The 6954-nt window shown below is 42.1% G+C and overlaps 1 long non-coding RNA gene across 1 annotated transcript; it reads right to left on the bottom strand.

The window, feature by feature from the left end:
* Positions 1-481: 481 nt before the first annotated feature.
* Positions 482-5559, bottom strand: LOC125013016. Its single transcript, XR_007113351.1, has 3 exons — positions 5243-5559; positions 4515-4778; positions 482-2049 (listed from the first exon to the last, which is right to left on the bottom strand). It is a non-coding gene; the product is annotated as an uncharacterized LOC125013016 (long non-coding RNA).
* Between the last annotated feature and the right edge of the window lie 1395 nt (positions 5560-6954).

Here is a 6954-nt window from a genome sequence, read left to right as displayed (position 1 = left end):
GTTACTTCTTAGTAAAGGTCTTAGCATTAGCATCTTAACTGAAATTGAGGCTTATCCACACTAGTTCATATGGATCACTGAGTCCAATCGTCCTTAATTTGAGGTGATAATGGATCCAAAATCCACATTTTTCCCTGTCTCACTGTATTTATTGCTACATTTCACCATATTTTAGCCACTCAGGGGGCGTGGCCTCGGGCAGCAGTGACGTCAATGCATACTCTCTATTGCGACAGATACTGTAAATTTAGGTGTTTTCACATTGAAATCAATTAACTGAACACCTAAAGAAAGCCAGCACCACGCTAGAGGTTTCCTTTAATTACTTGTGCTATTTTATTAAGGTACAGAGATCTTTTGTGTGAACTTAACTATAATGTTCTTCGTATCCTTTTCTCTGACAAACTGAAAATAATGAGCACATATCCATCTTAAATGCCGCTGCAGTCGTCTTCTCCCCAATCAACTGTTCTCTACCGCTAACAGGAAGTTAACATTTGTTCAGATTTTTCTCCTCTGCTAATCTTGTGTAAAAACACACTTAATTAATTTCAGATTTAAAATCCATCATAACAAGCGTTACTGACATTTGTACTGAGTGATACATTACACATCCCAACACTTTTTGTATTAATAGGCTAAAGTTTGGGCATGTCATGACTAAATGCACCGTCTTCTTCTTGCTTAACCCAAAGTTGGTAGTAGTGGCTAGGTTGCGCAGCTGGCAGGATGACGGGTATTTTTGACACCTACCTGTCAATCAGGCGCAGTGTTGTGCTTCAGTCATGCTGTGATCACTGTCATTTGCAATGCTGAGCAGGTTCATGTAAAGTTCTGTTGCCAAACCAAGAAGCAGGCTGCTGTCAAGAATTCAGATTCAAAAGCCACAACATTTCCAGGAAAACACCCACCAGCGAAAATACCTGATAACGATAAGTCCAGATAAGCTGAGAAATGTCAGAAAAAAAATGAAAAAAAAAAATGACGAGGCTATCCATGAAACTGCACTAAGTATAAGGCGCGTTGTTGTTTTTTTCCCGCCCCCCCCAATTGCATCATGTGCCAGGAAATCCTTCAATATCCAACAGGCAGGAAGCAACAGCAACAGATTTCATTTGCATCGGTGCTCAGTGCCTCCACAATCCCCGCTCCCAAACTAGGTCAACACGAATTGGCGCCTCTGAAAATAATAACAAAAGGTGAGCCCCCTTGCTCTCTCAGGGGCGAGCGCGGCGCTTTTCGTTCGTCCCGGACGCTCCCACTGCGAAATGTGCCACATCAGCACTCTCCAAATCTGTCGGCGTTATACTGGGGGCATATTAAGGCGCAATATTGCATTCGGAATGCAAAGGCGTTCGGCGGCCATTGTAAAAAAAGATAATAAATAAATAAAAAAATTTAACAAGACAATAGCGGGTACACACACACACACACACACACAGTAAATATGCAGTTTTGTTAGGAGGCACCGAGGCTGAAATTGTAATGATGTTAGTGTGTGACAGGGGCTCCTGCGAAGACCGAGCGTGCCTCATAGAGCCTCATCCTTTTTCATCAGTGTGTTTTCCCAACCCGAAAAGTGAGTTGGAAAACACAGTCTATTCCTTTGGGGGTGTGTAGCTTTGAGCAAAGTGCACTTCATCTACAAGAGTAAGTCAGGGCACTGTATATCACCTCAGCACAAGCACGCTGTCCACACACACAAACACACAATTACACTACAGCATGTCCTCTCTTCCTCCCCGATTCACACAGAAACGCACCATGTCCTCGCTTTGCCTCCGAGTCTCGCGCGCGTGTGCCCTCTGTCAGTGTTTGAACAGTACATGCAATGTCCAGAGACCGCGCTTCATGCACAGTTAATGTCTCTGCTGTCCAGATGATTAACGTTACCCAATTCACATTCCCAAGCGTTGCCCAAATTCCACTCTCCTCCCGCTTCACCTTCTGTGTTGAGCTTCACTCCTGGGCTTCAGGTAAAAATAGCTGCTCCACCCTGTTCCTCTCCGCCGTCACACAGTGTGCCGTGCCTCCGCTGGGATATCAGACCTGGGAGAAAAAAAAAAAAAAACACAAAAAAAATATATTTTATTGAGAGAGAGTCGCTTAGATGTGTCATAAAATACCTCGCAATACACAATTTTGGATTTAGGAGTGTGCATAGAGTTGAGTTACTACAGTTGCTAGCATTATTACTCATGTATGAACGCAGTGTTCTCTTTGCTTACAGAATATAAAAACGACAACACTTCCAGATAATCCGAACACTGAGACTGCAAGGGGTGCATTTATGAATAAATATTTGTGAATGAAACCATGTCAACTAGCATAATGTCGGTTGTGTTCAAATAAACTCCGGTAAATGATGCATGTGCAGGAAAGAAAACCCCTCGAACATTTCTAAGCAGCTTAGCACCATACCAAGAGTTTTTGTCCCAAGTATATATCGGAAGGGCCATATTTTCTCATGTCACTGAAGGTGTTTATAGTAGCTGAGAGAAACCCAACACTCCAGATGGTTTGTCAACGGCGTCTGAGAGGTCATCCTTGGAAACCGTTAGAAAAAGGACAGGACATTTCCGAGACTTGGCAGATAACCTGACAAGACTTCTAGTGTCTGTGTTAAACAACAACCTGACAGCTAGCCAGCAGTCAGTGTTGCCAGCATGTTGGTAGATAGAGTCTGCATGTAAAATGCAGTCTTAGGCGTGACCTACATCTCTAAAATATATCCATAGCTGCTAGTAGCATCTCGCAGGACACTGAAGGGTCTACACCTAGGTGTGTCAGTCATAAGCGCATCACTTAAAGCCTGGAAAGGTGGATTGTCAAGCCATCTCTAAAGTGTTGTGTGGATCCTGCTGCTAGGTTAAACCATGCTGGTTTTGTAGAGCAGTGGTCCACAAACCTTTCCTTGGAGCCCCGCCTAATTTTGTCTAATAATAAATTAATTAATTTGAGAAATTATTCGACTAGCAATTTAACCATTCAATTCAGGTTCAGTTATTTTGAGTCATTTGTTTGCAGTTGGGACACATTCTCCTACCTTCATAAATTCACTCTCCATCTTTCCGACGCCATATTAGATGATGCCTTCACGAAAAATTCGGAAATTACAACCTTTCGATATCATAGTGTTCACGTTGCAGGTTAACTCGAAAAAAAAAAAAAAAAAAGAAAAAAGTATTTTCATCGTTCGATTAACATCAAAATATGTGCAGGGGCTAATTTTTACATTATTTTGGAAGCAGTAATTTCGGCGCTGGACAACTCAGAACTCATGTTTTTGCTCAAGTTGTCTTGAAACTTGCAGCAGTAGCTGCAACGCTACCATGCTTCCCAAGACCCACCCTCACCCTCCTTCTGATTGGCTAGTGATGTTAGTTTGACGATGAAAAGCTGCGTTACTGTCGTTCCATTGGTAGACGACCTCAATTGACTGATCGAACCTGGCAATATACCGCATCAACATCTATTTTCGAAACGGTGAGCTTTTTTTTTTTTTTTTTTTCGAACTGGTGAAACCGGTGAAAACTGATGGTGAGCTCAGATCAGACAAGTTTTGGCGCAACCCCCCTGTGATCTCTGGCGCCCCAGGTTGGGAACCGCTGCTAGATTCCTTCCTTTGAACCGAGTAGTAGGTAAACTGTACAAAAAAATGCATTTCAAAGTTCTCATTTAAGCTTCAAATGGGGATCAGCAGCCTGCTCTGGGCAAATTAAGTGCATATTGTCTGAAGTCTTTTTTTTTTTTTTTTTAGTGTATAAGATTTTCTCTCTCTGCAGATCTGAAAGAAACATTGTCTGGGGAAACACAAAGGATGGGAGTTTGTTCTAAAAAGACTACCTTTTGACAGATACTCTTGATTCAACAAATTCACACTACTGAAGCCTCACATTGGTCTTGGGTGAACTTTAGAACGCACTGTAGCAAAGATTGGAGACTGTATCTGTCATTGATTAAACTGAAATCAGATCAGGAAGGAATCTCTTCAAAACCATTATGATGAGGAGGAAATACAGTATTACAGCAACTTATACCGGCTGCAGTGTACAAACAAGCATTTGATCATTGCAGTAACTGGATGAAATGTGAGCCTATCGTTTACTCGGCTATAGTTGGAAAACATGTTCCACTTTTAGAATGAAACACGCTTATTACAAAAGCAGGCCCCGAGTGGGATTTGGCACATCCACTTATTTGGAAAAGTTTGAGACCCCAACAAGCAAATGAGACCAATCAGTTGAATGCCACATTGAGCTACAGATGGGTGTACTCTGTCAGATTCTCTCTTGGAACACCAGTACTAACATCCATAATAATAACAGAGCTTTGGCTTTGATTAGGAACCTTTGATACGTACATTCAAAGCATCCGTCTTATTGAGATGATAGCCCCGAGCACATGATAAGGTGATATATATCAAAGCCTTTTACATTGAGTTTGTTTTGGTCTTCTGTCCCAGCATTCACAGATCACCTAATGCAATTTCAAGTAAATCTGTCAGAATTTACCTTTGACAAATGATGCAAAACAGCGTTGGGACGGCTCCCAGAATTCTTGGTTGCAGTGTCAGTGACAGGACTGGATGTGAAGTGGTTGCCCGTGGCCAGAATGCACACATTAGGAGTGAGTGGAAGCTCTCCAGCATGACATATCTTTTATGTAATGCAATAGCATCTGCTGAAGGCGTTGACATAATCCCAAAACTAAGGCATCCAGTCGGCACGCCAACAAGTCTGCAGACAAGGTATCTAAAATTGGAGTCTGCGACCAAACTGGGAAATAAAGGAGAACGATAATTGTTGGTTCAGGTTTTGGAACAGAAAGACAACGAGTGGTTCCGCAACACGAGGAAAGAAAACAAACCCCCGAAAAACAACCACCAAAAATAGCTTGTTCCAAGCTGCTTTTAATGTTCCCTTGTTGCACTGGTATAGGGACAATTAAGAAATCTGTTAAGCAAACAGGGCTATGTTTGTCCTCACTGCTTTAACTGCCAAGGACTTGAAGGCTTATAGGAGCAAATACATTAGGAGAACTCAGAGAAAGAAAGGAAAACCGTGACTTGAACCCCTCAGTGAAATCAGCGAAAGGAGTAATTCAAGAACAAACAAACAGCAGGGGACTTGAATCACTGACACATGACTTCCAATTAAGCCACACAAATGTGCGAAAACAACGTCTAGCCCGTGCGTTGCTCTCCACTGTGGAAAAAAAGTCACATAAATGCAGAACTTACTCAGAGGTCTTGATCGTGTTGCAGCTCTTGCTCCGCTCCGACTCCATACGAAAGACAATATGTATCCTGTGTGTGAATAAGTGCGAGTTCAAAGGGCTAAAACATTAGCTTTAAGTCTGGAGGGGTTACACTTGATCATCTCCTTCTTCTCCAGAGCTGGTCAGTGTGTCCTATCAGATGTGATGTGTGCATGCGGGCATGTTGCCACTCTCCAATCAACCCTGATTGAGTCCAGGTGCTAGTTTGTCCTTCCAAGTGAATCAATACCAATTCTTCCACCAAATGTGTTCACGCATGCGAGGAAGCTCTTGAGTTACTTTATGTGTTGTCTTTTATGTCAGAAATGGTGTCAAATTCACATCGCAGACGTGGCCTGCCGTCCTCGCATATCTGTGAAGTACACCGTGAGTCCTGCGCTGTCCTTTAGCAGTGAAGGGTAGATCTTGTTGTCCTTGTATCATGTGGCAGAATTCGATACAGTGTGTGCCCGGCTGCACCGGTTTCACCCTGAAAAATTCCTATGGCTATACCTCATTTGCGACGAAACGTCCTTAAAGTAAACATCAGTAGGCTTCTAGTTTGTTATTAAAAAAGAAAAAAAAACTATTTAGCTCTGGGAACAAGCCTGTGACCAAAATTTCATGGAATGATTAAACAATAAAAGCATTCATTACAAATTCACAAGACCAATTACTCAATGTAAGAATTTTGAGTATATATTGCCACTACTGACGCATACATTATGTCTACAGGCAGCTCCGATAGTTTGGGTCAGTGTAACACAATTGCTCCTACATGACAAACTGGCTTGTCATATTTAAAATAAAGGCGCATTCATTAACAGCAAAGACTTCAGACAAACTTCCCTTTGTCCTACAAGTTATTGCCCTGTCTCTCTTTAACAAGAAGCAGGCGTGCTTAAATGGAAGAATAGTTCTGTCCTTCACACTGTCTGATTTGCTTAGGAAAGGCGCTCACGTCTAATACTAATCTGAACGACAGCAGTGGAAATCTTGGCGCAGTTTCAGAGGCTAGATTGGGCCTGGCCCAATGACCTTCTCCGAGAGAACATGGAAAGTTTGCCGGCTCAATATGTCACAGGCAGCGTGAGCTTAGAAAGAGAACAAGAAAGGAGTGATTAAATGGGTTAGATCCATGGCTGGCTTTGGTAGATGTCAGGAGAGGTGCAGTTCTGGTCGTACTATGAGATTATCAGAAATTGTATCAAGTTGAAACTCCCTCATCGTGCATGGGCCCTTCCAGCTTCTCGGAGGAAGGAGTCAAAGAAAGAAACTATTTAAGAATAATCTTTAAAATGTGTCACTCCTTGTTTTAAAGGTGATCATTTTCTGAATAGAGTACGGGGGAAGTTCAGTTCACCGAGCATCTAACACGTAAGCTGTGATCAATAAAGCCAGCCCAACCTCATAATAAATGAAAAAGCTATCATTTTGTTCAGAGGCAGACATAAGAATTTCCCTTCAAGGCATCTAGTTGGATAAGAGCAGATCCTATCCACTGAAAATCAGTGCTTTCACCGACATAAACAACTGATAATACAGAAATTGGACATTTCTTAAGGCATAATTAGAGCAACTGAAGTAAGTTTAAAGCAAATTAGCCTCACAAGGAAGTTGAAACAAAGTGTTAAAACGGGGTTAATTGAATTGTAAGCCTTGTCACAGAAGATTACCAAGTCCGAGAAACACCAC

Source organism: Mugil cephalus, chromosome 1 (genome assembly GCF_022458985.1).
Source record: "Mugil cephalus isolate CIBA_MC_2020 chromosome 1, CIBA_Mcephalus_1.1, whole genome shotgun sequence".
In the NCBI taxonomy this organism is placed as follows: Eukaryota; Metazoa; Chordata; class Actinopteri; order Mugiliformes; family Mugilidae; genus Mugil; species Mugil cephalus.
Note: the sequence above shows the minus strand (reverse complement) of the source record. Positions and strands in the feature narration are given on the sequence as shown.